The 19010-nt window shown below is 42.3% G+C and overlaps 1 pseudogene; it reads right to left on the reverse strand.

Moving 5' to 3' along the window:
• The window catches only part of LOC111164802 (nuclear receptor subfamily 2 group C member 2-like), a 36156-nt pseudogene extending 18040 nt beyond the window's left edge, over positions 1 to 18116 (reverse strand).
• Positions 18117 to 19010: the final 894 nt, after the last annotated feature.

A 19010-nucleotide genomic window follows, 5' to 3' on the forward strand; every position in this document is an offset into this window, starting at 1 on the left:
AAAATTACAAAGCACATAAGGAAACCCGGTACCACCATTGTGAGTCAGCATGGTCAATAAGCAGCAGTAATGTACTCTCAAGAGCTTCAGGTAAGAGAACTACTGAAGAGTAAGGATTAAATAAGGATGCCTAAAATAGTGAGCTTCAAGGACGGCTCCTAGAGCTTTAGGAAGGATGGAGCTGAGACTTACTGAGATGGGAAAGACTTAAGGAGGAAAGGAGATTTTTTTTGGTAGGGGTGGGGGTAGGAATCAGGAGTTTGGATTTTTACATCATAGTTTTGAGATATCTATTAGCTATTCAAGAAATGAGACTTTTACAGGCAGCTAGATCTATCTATCTATCTATCTATCTATCACTTTACCTATCTATCCATCCATCCATTTACCTATCAGCTATCTCTAACTCTTTCTATATCTATCTATGTATATATATCCAGACTTCCTAGTATGGAAATTTGGCATATAATTGGCATCTGTTGACTCCTCCCATTACATTTTCTTCCAGTTCCCCACAGGTACTGGGCCCTCTTTTGGCCCTTCGAATGCCAGGGACTCTCAATTGTTGTTGCATATAAAACTACCTGGGGGAGATTTAAAAAATCCTGATGCCTGGGTTGCATCCTATTATATTTATCAGCATGTCTGGGGGGTGGAGCCAGGCATCAATACTTTAAAAAAACTTGTTTTTTCTCCAGTTTTATTGAGAAATAATTGACACACATCACTGCATAAGTTTAAGGTGTACAGCATGATGGCTTGATTTACATATGCTGTAAAATGATTATTGCAATACGTTCATCTAACATCCATCATCTCATGTAGATACACTATAAAGAAAAGAAAGAAGAAAAGAAAAAGGGAAAAAAATTCTTGTGGTGAGAATTCCTAGGATTTACTCTCAACAAATATCATGTATATTATACAGCAGTGTTAACCAGAGTCATCATGTGGTACATTGCATCCTAGTACTTATTTATCTTATAACTGGAAATTTGTACATTTTGACCACCTTCCTCCAATACTTCCCCCTCTTCCCTCTGCCTCAGGTAACCACATGTCTGATTTTTTTCTATGAGTTTTTTTTTGTTGTTGTTTGTTTTGTTCTGTTTTTCTTTCTTTCATTTTTAGATTCCACATATAAATGAGATCATACAGTATTTGTCTTTCTCTGACTTATTTCACCTACCATAACGACTTCAAGTTTCATACATGTTGTTACAAATGATAGGATTTCCTCATTTTTTTTTATGGCTGAATAACATTCCATTACATATATACCACAACTTCTTTATCCATTCATCCATTGATGGACATCCATTGATGTCCATCCATTGATGGACATTTAGGTTGCTTCCTAAGTATTTTAGCTATTGTAAATAATGCTGCTGTGAATATGGGGGTGCGTATATCTTTTTGATTTAGTGGTTTCATTTCCTTTGGATATAGTCCCAGAAGTGAAACTGCCAGATCATATGGTTGTCCAATTTTTAATTTTTTGAGGAAACTCCATACTGTTTTCCACAGTGGCTGCACCAATTTACATTCCTACCAACAGTGTACAAGGGTTCCCTTTTCTCCACATCCACACCAGCATTTGTTATTTCTTGTCTTTTTGATGATATCTCATTGTGGTTTTAATTTGCATTTCCCAAATGACTAGTGATGTTAAGCGTCTTTTTATGTACCTGTTGGCCTTTTATATACCTTTGGAAAAATGTCTGTTTAGGTTCTTTGCCCATTTTTAATTTTTTTTTTTTAAACTATTGAGTTGTATGAGTTCTTTATATATTTTGGATATTAACCCCTTATCAGATATATCTTTTCCTTCTTTTTCTAATTGTGAAACCAGTACACAAAGAAACATAATTGGAGGAAGGTGGTCAAAAGGTACAGACTTCCAGTTATAAGATAAATAAGCACTAGGATGTCATGTACAGCATGATGACTATGGTTAACACTGCTATATAATATACAGTTAACCCTTGAACAATGCAGGGGTTAGGGGCGCCTACCCCCCCACACACAGTGGAAAATCTAAATGTAACTTTTGACTCCTTAAAAACTTAATTACAGGACTTCCCTGGTGGTGCAGTGGTTAAGAATCCGCCTGCCAATGCAGCGGACATGGGTTCGATCCCTGGTCTGGGAAGATCCCACATGCTGCGGAGCAACTAAGCTCGTGCACCACAGCTGCAGAGCCTGTGCTCTAGAGCCTGCACACCACAACTACTGAGGCTGCATGCCACAACTACTGAAGCCCGCACACTTAGAGCCTGTGTTTCACAACAAGAGAAGCCATCACAATGAGAAGCCTGCGCACCACAACGAAGAGTAGCCCCCACTCTCCACAGCTAGAGAAAGCCCATGAGCAACGAAGACCCAACACAGCCCAAAATAAGTAAATAAATTAAAAAATTAACTACTAATACACTACTATTCACCTGAAGCTTAACCAATCCCATAAGCAGTTGATTAACACATATTCTGTATGTTATATGTATTATATCCTGTATTCTTATAACAAGGTAAGCTAGAGAAAAGAAAATGTTATTAAGAAAATCATAAGGTAGAGAAAATACATTTACAGTACTGCACTGTATTTATCGATACTGTTAGGTTTGTGTCTGTCTACAAGATAGATCACCTGTGTGTCAGTACCTACAGCAATATTGTCTTATGTGATGCAATACACTGTAGACTTTATGCTTATGACTAACACTAAACTTCAAAGTGAAAAGGTAATGTGAAAAATAAATTTATGTTTATTTAGAGGTATATCAATTCATGCATTGATATTGAAGCAGTAGCAACATGATTGCTTTATGGTAGCCTAGTGTAATCAATTGTTTCACAGTAGCCTCGCCTGTACACTGATGAATGAATCATTGTAAAATTTTTATGGCATACGGTATTATAGTCATATTCATAATATAGTAATGGAAACATTGTTACATTTAAAAAAACCACTTACCTGTGATGATAGGCGGATAATGCAATTTCTCCAATTACAAGAGAGAGACATACTGTACGGTAATGTAATTCTTTTTTTTTTTTTTTTTTTTTGTGGTACGCGGGCCTCTCACTGTTGTGGCCTCTCCCGTTGCAGAGCGCAGGCTCCAGATGCGCAGGCTCAGCGGCCATGGCTCACGGGCTTAGCCACTCCGCGGCATGTGGGACCTTCCTGGACCCGGGCATGAACCCGTGTCCCCTGCATCGGCAGGTGGACTCTCAACCACTGCACCACCAGGGAAGCCCCCTAATTCTTTGAAAGCAAAGTTATAAAACAGTAAGAAAACGAACACATTATTCATTTTATATTAAATACCACTCACCTTATGCCTATGTAAAACAGGCTATTCACTTCAAGTCTTGCACATGATATTCTACATGTTTATTTTTGTATATTTATGGAAAAATATCTGCTTATAAGTGGATCATACAGTTCAAACCCATGTCGGTCACAGGTCAACTGTCCAGGGAAGTTAAATGAGTAGATCCTAAGAGTTCTCATCACAAGGAAAAAATCTTTCTTGTCTTTTTTTGCTTTCCCTTAAAATAATGTGTTTTTTATTGGAGTATAGCTTGTTTACAATGTTCTGTTAGTTTCTGCTGTACAGCAAAGTGAATCAGTTATACATGTAGATGTATCCACTCTTATTTAGATTCTTTTCCCATATAGGTCATTACAGAGTATTGAGTAGAGTGCCCTGTGCTATACAGTAGGTATCTATTAGTTATCTGTCTTATATACAGTAGCATGTATATGTCAATACCACTGGGCATATTCTGGAGAAAACCATAATTCAAAAAGATACATGCACCCCAATGGTCATAGCAGCATTATTTACAATAGCCAGGACATGGAAGCAACCTAAATGTCTGTTGACAGAGGAATGGATAAAGAAGATGTGGTACATATATACTGTGGAATACTACTCAGCCATAAAAAAGAATGAAATAATGCCATTTGCAGCAACATGGATGAACCTAGAGATTATCACACTAAGTGAAGTAAGTCAGACAGAGAAAGACAAATATCATATTATATTGCTTATTTGTGGAATCTAAAAAAAATAGTACAAATGAATTTATTTGCTTTCCCTTTTTATTGTATCAGTATGAGATGATGGATGCTAACTAAACTTGTTGTGGTAATTATTTTACAATATGTGTAAGTCAAACCATTATGCTGTACACCTTAAACTTATACAGTGATGTATATCAATTATATTTCGATATAGCTGGAAAGCAAAGTACGTAGAAAGCATGAAGTATTTGTCATCCTGTCACTCAGAAAAAAAAATCAACCTTTTTGGCTTACACTTTTCTAGTGTTTATACGGAAATAATACTACTACACAGTGTCTTATAAAACTCCCAGGATCTGCCCTCCTCATCCATTTCTGACATGTTTTCTGCTCTTTGTTCTTCCAGCATGAGCGCCCCCTGGCCCCATTGCTGTCACTTGTGCGCTCCAGGCACACTGTATCTTCAGGCCCTTGTCCTGGCTCTTTCCCAAGTGCGACTGATTCCCGAGAGACACCAGTGAGCAGCAGCTGGAAGCGAGACCTTAGTTCCCTGACCCGGAATTGAACCCTGGTCGTGGCAGCGACGGTGCCGAATCCTAACCACGGGACAACGAGGGCCAGTGGCTAGTCTGAGCTCCTGTCCTTGTCTGCCTTGAAAAAAAGAATTCTGACAAGGAGACGGAAGGTAGAGAGGAACGAAAGGTGTTTATTACAAAAGCAGAGTACCTGCCAACAGATGCACAGGTGAGCTCGGAGAAAAGTCGCGCCTTTGGGAAGTTTAAATCATTTATAGAGGGGTAGTCTTCCCGGTCTTTGTTTCCATCTGGCTAATCGTCTTGCTTTGTTCTTTGACTCAGCCCCCCCCCCCTTTGGACCCCCGAGGAGCCTTTCTGTGCATGTGCAGTCAAGGCCTCCCTGGCCCCAAGGATGAGAAATACATGATGTCTTGATCTTTTACCCAAGCAGGGTTTAGCTCCTCTCTGCCCCTGCCATGATTGTTATTTTAAAGTGTTCACTGGAGACAAAGTCCAGCTATTTACCTTGTTCCTGTTGTTATTTCTATCTTGAAGTGTAAACAGGGGGCTGGTTGTAAACGTCTAGCCTGGAGCCCATCTATCTCCTGCCTTAGGACTATCTCCCTAAATACCCCTCACCTTCTAGTCTTTGCTCAGATCTAACATTCTCAAAATAGCCCAGCCTGACAGCCCTATTTAGATCCAAAACCCACTCCACACTTCCTTAAACCCACCACTTCTGGGCCTCCTTAGTCTGCCCCACTCTGCTTTCCTTCACAGAATTCAGGATTTTCTAACATACTGGAGAACATACTTATTTAATTCCATCTATTGTTTATTGCCAGGTTGCTTCCCCCAGACCCCCTTCTAGAATGTAACTATTTAAGGCCAAAGGATCTTTGTGAGTATAACAGTGATTGGCAGCTGGTAGATGGGCAATACACATTTGTTGAAGGGATGAATGAATAGATAACTCTAACTAAAAGTCACACACTGTGACATGCTGTTTTGTAGCCTTAGTGATAGACTTAGTTTTAAACTTAGCCATATATTGCATCCATCTCGTCCCATAAATCAGTATTCTTTGACATGGCTATATCCCCGAAAGGTTTCATGATTTATTTCAAACTGTTTGTTTGCTTTGTTAAGTACAAACATCAGTAAAGATTTGAAGCAAGGCTAGGGAAGAGCTGACCACGCCCCATTCATTACATGTATTCATATTTATTTGTTGAATAAATGAATATATATTTTATTGTATAAATATGAAATATTTTAATAAATATTATACTTTATATGCTTCAAATCATAGGCCATACCTATTCATTATTATATATATTGGTATATATACATCTTATGAAAAACTGGTAGTGGAGAAGCTGAGGGAATAAAGAATTGAATTATATATTGAAATAATATTCTTGCAGGTAGGAGACATATGGGACTTAACTTTTTTCTCACCAGTCATTGGCTATAGCAGAAGCTCTCTCCAGCTCTGATTGGGGTTATCCCTTTCTCACTGAAGTGGAGGTGTCTGTGACAGCAGCTGCCCCTCTCCCGTAGGAGAGCAAAGCCAGCAGCTTCCCTTCCCCCTGCCTCTGCCCCCGTTTCCATGGGTGGCCGGTCCTCTGGTGGAAGACAAAATGACTCCAGACTAAAGTGCACATTTTATTCTTAGATATCATTTTCAGATTTGGGGGGAAATGGTGTGTCACGGGGAAGAAAGAAGCAAAGACTCTTGTGATTAATGGAGGGAATTCCATTTTGCCTGTGGTCCTTTCCTTTGTTCCTGGGTTAGGCTTATTCTCCCCTCTCCATTGTTCTGCTGCTGACTGTTGTGACTGTGTGACCTCCTATGGCTTTTTCATCTATTTGCCAGTGTGGTTCACTCATTCCAAACAACAGCAGAGACATAAGGAACTGTAACTCAGACTGGAAAAATGGCCAGCCTTTCTTATTGTTCTTCTTTGGCATTTGTGTTGTTTTTAATTACTCTTTCTTGCTAATTATCCTGGTGACATTCCTCCGAAGCTACAAAAACTTGCCATGGGGCCCCAAACCCCTCTCAACCTTCTGCTGCTTCTTCTTTTTTTTTTTTTTGGCCGCACCGTGTGGTTTGTGGGATCTTAGTTCCCTGACCAGGGATCAAACCCGTGCCTCCTGCAGTGGAAGCGCAGAGTCCTAACCACTGGACTATCAGGGAAGTCCCTCAACCTTCTTATTGACAGTGATAGTATGCTCTCAAAGGGAGAGCAGGCAGGCTCAAGTGAGTAGCTGCGCTGAGTTTCTTTGGCAAGCTGGTTATGTGGGGGGCAGAAATGAAGGGACAGAACATTCATTGGGGAGGGAGGAGTTTGGGGGTCGTATTCCCTGATTTTCATGCCAGTTCCACCTTCCCGAGGGGAGGAGGGATTTGTGTCCTCATTTAGCCTTGATGGGAAGTGTCACAGCAGTGGTGCATGATGGGAACTTCTTATCTGCAAGGCTAATTTTATTGTAATGAGGGCATAGTGAGCAAAAGGTTACATTCAGACGCTGGAGATTCCTGCCTTTTCCCACCTTCCTTTGCCTCCAGGACACTTATCACCCCCAAATGTGTGGTTTCCTGTCAGTCTGGAGGTTCCTGCTTTCCTCTGTCTGCCCAAGGACCCCTGTTGTTGACAAGATATGTGGTTTCCTGACACCTGGCCCATTCCCCCCTTTCTCTGCTTGTATCTAGCTGCCTGCCTGCTGTAACATTCCGCACACCTCCCCTCCCCCGCCACCAAGGAGTCTGGACCCTTAAAATATTTTAAGGGCAGGGGTAAGACGGGAATAAAGACACAGACCTACTAGAGAATGGACTTGAGGATATGGGGAGGGGGAAGGGTAAGCTGTGACAAAGTGAGAGAGTGGCATGGACATATATACACTACCAAACGTAAAATAGATAGCTAGTGGGAAGCAGCCGCATAGCACAGGGAGATCAGCTAGGTGGTTTGTGACCACCTAGAGGGGTGGGATAGGGAGGGTGGGAGGGAGACACAAGAGGGAGGGGATATGGGGATATATGTATACATATAGCTGATTCACTTTGTTATACAGCAGAAACTAACACACCATTGTAAAGCAATTATACTCCAATAAAGATGTTAAAAAATATATTTTAAGGGTCAATAGTCCCTCTTCTGTAAGTGCTTCCAGCTGAGCATGGGCATTGTCCTTACCTGAGGGTCCAGATCTCTTTGCTTTTCTGTCAGAGAGAGGGGTCTCGGGGTTGTTTATAGTGGCGGAGGTGGTTAGTGGGGAGTAGAAGGAAGCAGCAACCTTGTCCAGTGGGTGTTGATGGTCCCCATCCTCAGGTGGGATGTGTTGAAATCCTGATGCATCGTCATTTAAAGATGGAGATTTTTGAAGCCGTGGTGTTTTTTTTCTCCCTTGGCACCTCAAGTTTTGATACAGCAGCTGTAACAGGGAGGAACTGGAGTACATCTGAATATAGTTATTAGTTATATTAAACATTAGTTTGGAATATTGTCTACTCCCTGTGTTGGCTTTCTCTTTGTATTGTTAACCATTATCATGTTTTTATTGTGAGTTTTAGTTTTGTTTATTCCAGTCACTAGATTCTTCCACCAGATAGTGACATTCCCCGCTGTTGGATATTGGAAGTCTGGTTGGTGTCTGTCACCCACCTGTGATTACTAAAAATTAGACTGTGATTGTAGTATGTTTCATTAAGCCATCTTAATTTTTGTCCCTGGATGTTAATACCAGAAAAACAGAGGCTAGCTTTGCCTAAAAGCTGAAATACTCTTTCCTCTGATTTGGAGGCGGGTGTCTGTTCCAGAGAATTTGGCCCCCAGTTGGTTCCTGCCCCAGTCCTTCCTTCCTTACTGGGTGGTAAATGAGAACCCAGCATATTTTGCTGTTACCCCATCAGGTCGCCCAAGGAAGCGGGGAGTCCTAAAAGATGTAGGTCCTCTGGGGAGGTGCGGTTGCCAGGGCAGATCCAACAGTCAGATGAGTTAGTAACTTTAGCAATGGCATTCATGGAGTTGGACAGAGCAGCGGTCCCTAACCCTTTTGACACCAGGGACCGGCTTCGTGGAAGACAGGTTTTTCACGGACTGGGAGGTGGGGGGATGGTTTCGGGATGATTCAAGCGCATTACATTTATTGTGCAGTTTATTTCTATTATTATTACATTGTACTATATAATGAAATAATTATACAACTCACCATAATGCTGACAGGAGGCGGAGCTCAAGCGGTACTGCGAGCGATGGGGAGCGGCTGTAAATACAGATGAAGCTTCACTCGCTCACCTGCCGCTCACCTCCTGCTGTTGGGGACCCCTGGCATAGTGGATGTTTGTCAACTGGAGCTGTGCTGATGTGAACAACAAGGAGGACCCTTAGTATGGGTGTGGTTAAAGGAGACGTGACTTCATGAGAAGCAGAAGAGCAGAGAAATGGAGAGTTTACTGGAAATAGAGGGTATTGATGCCTGGAAGGGAGATTATTAGCCTCCTTTAAGTGATTTTTATAGGGGTGACAAATTTTGTTTTCCTGGGATTCCCTGACCCCAGACCTGTGGATCTATAAGTTTTTTAATTTCTGGGGGAATATTTTGTGTCCTGTATAATACATAGAGCAGACAAAAATATTCCCTGGTTTTGGTTTTCAGGGAGAGTAAGAGTTGCCCCCCAAGGCTGGGAGAAAATCTCTTTCCAATAATGGGCTGGGGCATTAGGCATGACAAGAAACTCGTGAGTTATAAGTGTCTTTCCCCAGGTGCAGGTTAGAGGGGTGGTGAAATGTTTTACCTTTGGTTTTCCTTCTACCCCAACAATAGAGCAGATTTCAGGGGCCCAGCATGAGAAGGCAGGACAGAGTAAGTGGCTCCCATGTCCACTAGAAACTGGACAAGTTTACCTGCCACGTCAATGGTCACCCGTGGTTTCTCCTACGTGATGATGACTGTCTTCTCGGGAGCCTTGGGAGGTCTCAGGTCCCCCAGTCAACCATTGCCATGACTGGCGTCGGGGACCTTCCTCACTCCCTTCGGAGCTGGGGGCATTCCCTCCTTCAGTGGCCCATCTTCTTGCAGAGTGTGCATGGCTTCTTGGGTGTAGGCTTGTTGCAGGAAGGGGGACCCTTCCAGGGACCGAGAGCGGGCTCTTCTCTAACACTTGGAAATGAATTGTCTGAGGAGACACATGTGCTGACAAAGCAGGAGATGTTATTGGGAAGGGGGACCCAAGCAGAGAGCAGTAGGGTAAGGGAACGCAGGAGAACTGCTCTGCCACGTGGCTCACAGTCTCGGGTTTTATGGTGATGGGGTTAGTTTCTGGGTTGTCTCTGGCCAATCATTCAGACTCAGGGTCCTTCCTGGTGACGTGCGCATTGCCCAGCCAAGATGGATTCCAGCAAGGAGGATTCTGGGAGGTTGGTAGGACATATGGACTTATGGACTGGTGTCTCCTCTCTCCTTTTGACCTTTGCCAAGTTCTTCCGGTTGGTGGTGGCTTGTTAGTTCCGTGTTCCTTACCAGGATTTCCTGTCGTAAAATAACATGCAGACGATTACTGTGGTGCCTGGCCAGGGTGGACGGTTTCAGTCAGTGGTTTCCCTAACAGGCTGGGACCTGCGTCCTGAGCATTCCTTGCTCCAGTGTTTGGGGCTCCCACAGCTAAAACAGCTCCCTTTCCTGGCGGGGGTCTTCAGAGAGTACTTTTGGGGTGACCGGGAGGTGAATTTTTTTTTTTTAAACATCTTTATTGGAGTATAATTACTTTACGATGGTGTGTTAGTTTCTGCTTTATAACAAAGTGAATCAGTTATACATATATCCGCATATCTCTTCCCTCTTGCGTCTCCCTCCCTATACCACCCCTCTAGGTGGTCACAAAGCATCGAGCTGATCTCCCTGTGCTATGTGGCTGCTTCCCATTAGCTATCTATTTTACATATGGAAGTGTATATATGTCCGTGCCACTCTCTCACTTTGTCCCAGCTTACCCTTACCCCTCCTCTTATCCTCAAGTCCATTCTCTAGTAGGTCTGCATCTTTATTCCTGTCTTGCCCAGGTTCTTCATGACAATTTTTTTCTTTTTTTTAGATTCCATATATAAGTGTTAGCATACAATATTTGTTTTTCTCTTTCTGACTTACTTCACTCTGTATGACAGACTCTAGGCCCATCCACCTCACTACAAATAACTCAATTTTGTTTCTTTTTATGGCTGAATAATATTCCATTGTATATATGTGCCACATCTTCTTTATCCATTCATCTGTTGATGGACACTTAGGTTGCTTCCATGTCCTGGCTATTGTAAATAGCACTGCAATGAACATTGTGTTAGATGGCTTTTTTTTTTTTTTTTGCGGAATGCGGGCCTCTCACTGTTGTGGCCTCTCCCATTGCGGAGCACAGGCTCCAGACGCACAGGCTCAGCGGCCATGGCTCACAGGCCCAGCCGCTCCGTGGTGGGATCTTCCCGGACCAGGGCATGAACCCGTGTCCCCTGCATCGGCAGGTGGACTCTCAACCACTGCACCACCAGGGAAGCCCATGACTGTTTTTGAATTATGGTTTTCTCAGGGTATATGCCCAGTAGTGGGATTGCTGGGTCATATGGTAGTTCTATTTTTAGTTTTTTAAGGCACCTTCATACTGTTCTCCATAGTGTCTGTATCAATTTACATTCCCACCAACAGTGTAAGAGGGTTCCCTTTTCTCCACACCCTCTCCAGCATTTACTGCTTGTAGATTTTTTGATGATGGCCATTCTGAGTGGTGTGAGATGCTATCTCATGGTAGTTTTGCTTTGCATTTCTCTAATGATTAATGATGTTGAGCATTCTTTCATGTGTTTGTTGGCAAGCTGTATATCTTCTTTGGGGAAATGTCTATTTAGGTCTTCTGCCCATTTTTGGATTGGGTTGTTTGTTTTCTTGATATTGAGCTGCATGAGCTGCTTGTAAATTTTGGAGATTAATCTTTTGTCAGTTGCTTCATTTGCAAATATTTTCTCCCATTCTGAGGGTTGTCTTTTTGTCTTGTTTATGGTTTCCTTTGCTGTGCAAAAGCTTTGAAGTTTCATTAGGTCCCATGTGTTTAATTTTTTTATTTCCATTCCTCTAGGAGGTGGGTCAAAAAGGATCTTGCTGTGATTTATGTCATAGAGTGTCCTGCCTATGTTTTCCTCTAAGATTTTGAGAGTGTCTGGCCTTAAATTTAGGTCTTTAATCCATATCGAGTTTATTTTTGTATATGGTGTTAGGAAGTGTTGTAATTTCACTCTTTACATGTAGCTATTCAGTTTTCCCAGCACCACTTATTGAAGAGGCTGTCTTTTCTCCACTGTATATTTTTGCCTCCTTTATCAAAGATAAGGAGACCATATGTGTGTGCATTTATCTCTGGGCTTTCTATCCTGTTCCATTGATCTATATTTCTGTTTTTCTGCAAGTACCATACTGTCTTGATTACTGTTGCTTTGTAGTATAGTCTGAAGTCAGGGAGCCTGATTCCTCCAGCTCCGTTTTTCTCTCTCGATTGCTTTGGCTCTTCGGGGTCTTTTGTGTTTCCATACAAATTGTGAAATTTTTTTTCTAGTTCTGTGAAAAATGCCAGTGGTAGTTTGATAGGGATTTCATTGAATCTGTAGATTGCTTTGGGTACTATAGCCTTTTTCACAATGTTAATTCTTCCAATCCAAGAACACGGTGTATCTCTCCATCTATTTGTATCATCTTTAATTTCTTTCATCAGTGTCTTATAATTTTCTGCATACAGGTCTTTTGTCGCCTTAGGTAGGTTTATTCCTAGATATTTTATTCTTTTCGTTGCAATGGTAAATGGGAGTGTTTTCTTAATTTCACTTTCAGATTTTTCATCATTAGTGTATAGGAATGCAAGAGATTTCTGTGCATTAATTTTGTATCCTGCTACTTTACCAAATTCATTGATTTGCTCTAGTAGTTTTCTGGTAGCATCTTTAGGATTCTCTGTGTATAGTATCATGTCATTTGCAAACAGTGAAAGCTTTCCTCCTTCTTTTCCAATTTGGATTCCTTTTAATTCTTTTTCTTCTGTGATTGCTGTGGCTAAAACTTCCAATACTATGTTGAATAATGGTGGTGAGAGTGGGCAACCTTGTCTTGTTCCTGAGCTTAGTGGAAATGGTTTCAGTTTTTCACCATTGAGGATGATGTTGGCTGTGGGTTTGTCATGTATGGCCTTTATTACGTCGAGGTAAGTTCCCTCTGTGCCTGCTCTCTGGAGGGTTTTTATCATAAATGGGTGTTGAATTTTGTCAAAAGCTTTCTCTGCATCTATTGAGATGATCATATGGTTTTCCTTCTTCAATTTGTTAATATGGTCTATCACATTGATTGATATACGTATACTGAAGAATTCTTGCATTCCTGGGATGAACCCCACTTGATTATGGCGTATGATCCTTTTAATGTGCTGTTGGATTCTGTTTGCTAGTATTTTGTTGAAGATTTTTGCATCTATGTTCGTCAGTGATATTGGCCTGTAGTTTTCTTTCTTTGTGACATCCTTGTCTGGTTTTGGTATCAGGGTGATGGTGACCTCGTACAATGAGTTTGGGAGTGTTCTTTCCTCTGCTATATTTTGGAGGAGTGTGAGAAGGGTAGGTGCTAGCTCTTCTCTAAATGTCTGATAGAATTTGCCTGTGAAGCCATCTGGTCCTGGGCTTTTGTTTGTTCGAAGATTTTTAATCACTGTTTAAATTTCAGTGCTTGTGATTGGTCTGTTCATATTTTGTTTCTCTGCCTGGTTCAGTCTTGGAAGGTTGTGCATTTCTACGAATTTGTCCATTTCTTCCAGGTTGTCCATTTTACTCGCATATAATTGCTTGTAGTAATCTCTCATGATCCTTTGTATTTCTGCAGTGTCAGTTGTTACTTCTCCTTTTTCGTTTCTAATTCTATTGATTTGAGTCTTCTCCCTTTTTTTCTTGATGAGTCTGGCTAATGGTTTATCAATTTTGTTTATATTCTCAAAGAACCAGCTTTTAGTTTTATTGATCTCTGCTATCATTTCCTTCATTTCTTTTTCATTTATTTCTGATCTGATCTTTATGATTTCTTTCCTTCTGCTAACTTTGTGGTTTTTTGTTCTTCATCCTCTAACTGCTTTAGGTATAAGTTTAGGCTGTTTATTTGAGATGTTTCTTGTTTCTTAAGGTAGGATTGTATTGCTGTAAACTTCCCTCTTAGGACTACTTTTGCTTCATCCCATAGATTGTGGGTCGTCGTGTTTTCATTGTCATTTTTTTCTAGGTATTTTTTGATTTCCTCTTTGATTTATTCAGTGATCTCTTGCTTATTAAGTAGTGTATTGTTTAGCCTCCATTTGTTTGTATTTTTTACAGGTTTTTTCCTGTAATTGATATCTAGCCTCATAGTTTTGTGGTCGGAAAATATACTTGATATGATTTCAATTTTCTTAAATTTACCAAGGCTTGATTTGTGACCCATGATATGATCTGTCCTGGAGAATGTTCCATGAGCACTTGAGAAGAAAGTGTATTGTGTTGTTTTTGGATGGAATGTCCTGTAAATATCAATTAAGTCCATCTTGTTTAATGTATCATTTAAAGCTTGTGTTTCCTTATTTATTTTCATTTTGGGTGATCTGTCCATTGGTGAAAGTGGGGTGTTAAAGTCCCCTACTATGATTGTGTTACTGTCGATTTCCCCTTTTATGGCTGTTAGTATTTGCCTTATGTATTGAGGTGCTCCTATTTTGGGTGCATAAATATTTACAATTATTATATCTTCTTCTTGGTTTGATCCCTTGATCAATATGTAGTGACCTTCTTTGTCTCTTGTTTTAAAGTCTATTTTGTCTGATATAAGAATTGCTACTCCAGCTTTCCTTTGATTTCCATTTGCATGGAATATCTTTTTCCATCCCCTCACTTTCAGTCTGTATGTGTCCCTAGGTCTGAGGTGGGTGTCTTGTAGACAGCATATATACAGGTCTTGTTTTTGTATCCATTCAGCCAGTCTATGTTTTTTGGTTGGAGCATTTAATCCATTTACATTTAAGGTAATTATCGATATGTATGTTCCTGTTCCCATTTTCTTAAGTGCTTTGGGTTTGTTATTGTACGTCTTTTCCTTCTCTTGTGTTTCCTGCCTAGAGAAGTTCCTGTGGCATTTGTTGTAAAGCTGGTTTGGTGGTGCTGAATTCTCTCAGCTTTTGCTTGTCTGTAAAGATTTTACTTTCTCCATCAAATCTGAATGAGATCTTCGCTGGGTAGAGTAACCTTGGTTATAAGTTTTCCCCCTTCATCACGTTAAATGTGTCCTGGCACTCCCTTCTGGCTTGCAGAGTTTCTGCTGAAAGATCAGCTGTTAACATTATGGGGATTCCCTTGTATATTATTTGTTGTTTTTCCCGTGCCACTTTTAATATTTTTTCTATGTAATTATTATTTTTTAAATTAATTAATTAATTAATTTATTTTTTGCTATGTTGGGTCTGCATTTCTGTGTGAGGGCTTTCTCCATTTGTGGCAAGCGGGAGCCACTATTCATTGTGGTGTGTGTGCCTCTCACTGTTGCGGCCTCTCCCATTGTGGAGCACAGGCTCCAGATGTGCAGGCTCAGTAGTTGTGGCTCACGGGCTTAGCTGCTCCGCAGCATGTGGGATCTTCCCATACCATGGCTCAAACCTATGTCCCCTGCATTGGCAGGCAGATTCTTAACCACTGCACCACCAGGGAAGCTCTGTAATTAATTTTTGATAGTTTGATTAATATGTGTCTTGGCGTGTTTCTCCTTGGATTTATCCTGTATGGGACTCTCTGTGCTTCCTGGACTTAATTATTTCCTTTCCCATATTTGGGGAGTTTTCAACTATAATCTCTTCAAATATTTTCTCAGTCCCTTTCTTTTTCTCTTCTTCTTCTGGAATCCCTATAATTCGAATGTTGGTATGTTTAATGTTGTCCCAGAGGTCTCTGAGCCTGTCCTCAATTCTTTCATTCTATTTTCTTTATTCTGCTCTGCAGTAGTCATTTCCACTATTTTATCTTCCAGGTCGCTTATCCGTTCTTCTGTCTCAGTTATTCTGCTATTGATCCCTTCTAGAGAATTTTAAATTTCATTTATTGTGTGTTCATCACTGTTTGTTTGCTCTTTAGTTCTTCTAGGTCCTTGTTCAACATTTCTTGTATTTTCTCCATTCTATTTCCAAGATTTTTGTTCATGTTTACTATAATTATTCTGAATTCTTTTTCAGGTAGACTGCCTATTTCCTCCTAATTTGTTAGGTCTGGTGGGTTTTTATCTTGCTCCTTCATCTACTGTGTGTTTCTCTGTCTTCTCATTTTGCTTAACTTACTGTGTTTGGGTTCTCCTTTTCTCAGGCTGCAGGGTCGTAGGTCCCGTTGTTTTTGGTGTCTGCCCCCAGTGGTTAAGTTTGGTTCAGTGGGTTGTGTAGGCTGCCTAGTGAAGGGGACTAGTGCCTGTGTTCTGGTGAATGAGGCTGGATGTTGTCTTTGTGGTGGGCAGGTCCATGTCTGGTGGTGTGTTTTGGAGTGTCAGTCGCCTTATTATGATTTTAGGCAGGCTCTCTGCTAATGGGTGGGGTTGTGTTCCTGTCTTGCTAGTTGTTTGGCGTAGGGTATCCAGCACTGTAGCTTGCTGGTCGTTGAGTGGAGCTGGGTGTTGGTTTTGAGATGGAAGTCTCTGGGAGATTTTCGCCATTTGATATTATGTGGACCTGGGATTTCTCTTGTGGAATAATGTCCTGAACTTGTCTCTCCCACCTCAGAGGCACAGCCCTGACACCTGTCTGGAGCACCAAGAGCCTGTCCTCCACACAGCTCTGAATAAAAGGGATAAAAAAAAGGAAAGAAAGAAGATAAAATAAAGTAAAATTAAATTAAATAGTTATTAAAATAAAAGTAAAAAATCATTATTAAAAAAAGTTTTTTTAAAGTAATAAAAAAGAAAGAAAGAAAGAAGAGAGCAACCAAACCGAATAAGAACTCCACCAATGATAGGAAGCGCTATAAATCATACTAAACAAACAAACAACAAAACAAACGGACAGACAGAACCCTAGGACAAATGGTATCAGCAAAGCTATACAGACAAAATTAAACACAGAAGCATACACATACACATTCACAAAAAGAGAAAAAGGGAAAAATATATGTATATCGTTGTTCCCAAAGTCCGCCTCCTCAATTTGGGATGATTCGTTGTCTATTCAGGTATTCCACAGATGCAGGGTACATCAAGTTGATTGTGGAGCTTTAATCCGCTGCTCCTGAGGCTGCTGGGAGAAATTTCCCTTTCTCTTTGTTCGCACAGCTCCCGAGGCTCAGCTTTGGATTGGGCCCCGCCTCTGCGTGTAGATCGCCGGAGGGCATCTGTTCTTCGCTCAGACAGGACGGGGTTAAAGGAGCAGCTGATTCGGGGGCTCTGCCTCACTCAGGCTGGGGGGAGGGAGGGGCACGGAGTGCGGGGTGAGCCTGCGGCGGCAGAGGCCAGTGTGACGTTGCACCAGCCTGAGGCGCGCCATGCATTCTCTCAGGGAAGTTGTCCCTGGATCACGGGGCCCTGGCAGTGACAGGCTGCACAGGCACCCCGGAAGGGAGGTGTGGATAGTGACCTGTGCTCGCACACAGGTTTCTTCGTGGCTGCAGCAGCGGCCTTAGCGTCTCATGCCCGTCTCCGAGGTCCGCGCTTTTAGCCGCGGCTCACGCCCGTCTCTGGAGCTCCTTTAAGCAGCGCTCTTAATCCCCTCTCCTCACGCACCAGGAAACAAAGAGGGAAGAAAAAGTCTCTCGCCTCTTCGGCAGCTCCAGACTTTACCCCGGACTCCCTCCCGTCTAGCCGTGGTGCACTAGCCCCCTGCAGGGTGTGTTCACGCCGCCAACCCCAGTCCTCTCCCTGCGCTCCGACCGAAGCCCGAGCCTCAGCTCCCAGCCCCGCCCGACCCGGCGGTGAGCAGACAAGCCTCTCGGGCTGGTGAGTGCCGGTCGGCCCTGAACCTCTGTGCGGGAATCTCCCCCCTTTGCCCACCGCACCCCTGTGGTTGCGCTCTCCTCCACGGCTCCAAAGCTTCCCCCCTCCGCCACCCGCAGTCTCTGCCCGCGAAGGGGCTTCTAGTGTGTGGCAACCTTTCCTCCTTCACAGCTCCCTCCCACTGGTGCAGGTCCATCCCTATTCTTTTGTCTCTGTTTATTCTTTTTCCTTTTGCCGTACCCAGGTACGTGGGGAGTTTCTTGCCTTTTGGGACGTCTGAGGTCTTCTGCCAGCGTTCAGTAGGTGTTCTGTAGGAGTTGTTCCACGTGTAGCTGTATTTCTGGTGTATCTGTGGGGAGGAAGGTGAGCTCAGCATCTTACTCTTCCGCCGTCTTAAAGCTCCTCCCAGGAGCTGTTTTAGGTCTTGTCATGATGGCTGCCAGAAGCCTGGCTTTCCGTCTTTGCTTTCTTAAGTCACGATGTTCCTTCCTCTCCTCTTCAGCCTGGTCTCTATTGTTAAAGACTGTATCAGTAAGAAGGTTGAGGGGGTCTTGCAGCCCCATGACAAGATTTGAAGCTTCCAGTGATGTCAGGGGCAGACTGGTTAATGAAGTGAGTTACAAATACAGTGTGTCCCTCTAAAATGTTTAGGTCTACATTCATATACTTTCTGAGGGCATCCACCATGAGCCTGAATAGGGCTGGATTTTCATTTTGGCCTTGGGTGATCTCTTTATCCTTATTATTGTTAACAGGTTTAATTATGCATCATTTCATCCCTTCAATGAGGCAAAGGATCATGTGATCCCTACTAGTGATATCTGGTTGGCTTGGCTGTTAGTGCCAGTTGGGATCCATTAGAGGCACTGGGGTAAGGTTCACAGGGTATTGATGAGGTTGGGCAATGTATAATCCATCAGCATATGTTTGAGCCCAAATAAGGGTCTTTTCCTCAGTGGTGCAGCAGTGGGAAAGAACAATACTTAGGTCCTTCCAGGTAAGGTCAAAGGAGAGAGTCAGTGCCTGGAATTCTTCGGGGAACCAGCTAGGGTCCTCTGAGAAACTGCCTAAGCAAATGCAGCAGTGGTTGAGGTTAGACAAAGAAAAAGGGGTGTGGACTTTGGCCTGAGGCCCACCTACTACTTCCTGAAGTGGGCAACGAAGCTCTGGCTGCACTTCTGGTACCGAAAAGGGAGAGGCTAAAGATGGGGCTTGGGTTCCTCTAGGGATGCCACTAGAGAGGGCATTTGTGGAGCCTGAATGGGTCCCAGCCAGCAAGTTTCCCTAATATAGGACTTGCATAGCTCTGGTTCTTTCTTAGGGCCATAAGAGCCTGAACATAAGGAACTTCTGTCCATTTTCCCTGCCTTTTGCAAAAGAGGATGGTATTTTATAACTGTAGGATGGTATTTTCTTTCTTTTTTTTTTTTTTGTGACCGTGCTGCACAGCATGTGGG

This window comes from Delphinapterus leucas, chromosome 4, assembly GCF_059928025.1.
Source record: "Delphinapterus leucas isolate spDelLeu-1000000601 "Yukka" chromosome 4, BTC_Dleu_Yukka2, whole genome shotgun sequence".
Taxonomy (NCBI): Eukaryota; Metazoa; Chordata; class Mammalia; order Artiodactyla; family Monodontidae; genus Delphinapterus; species Delphinapterus leucas.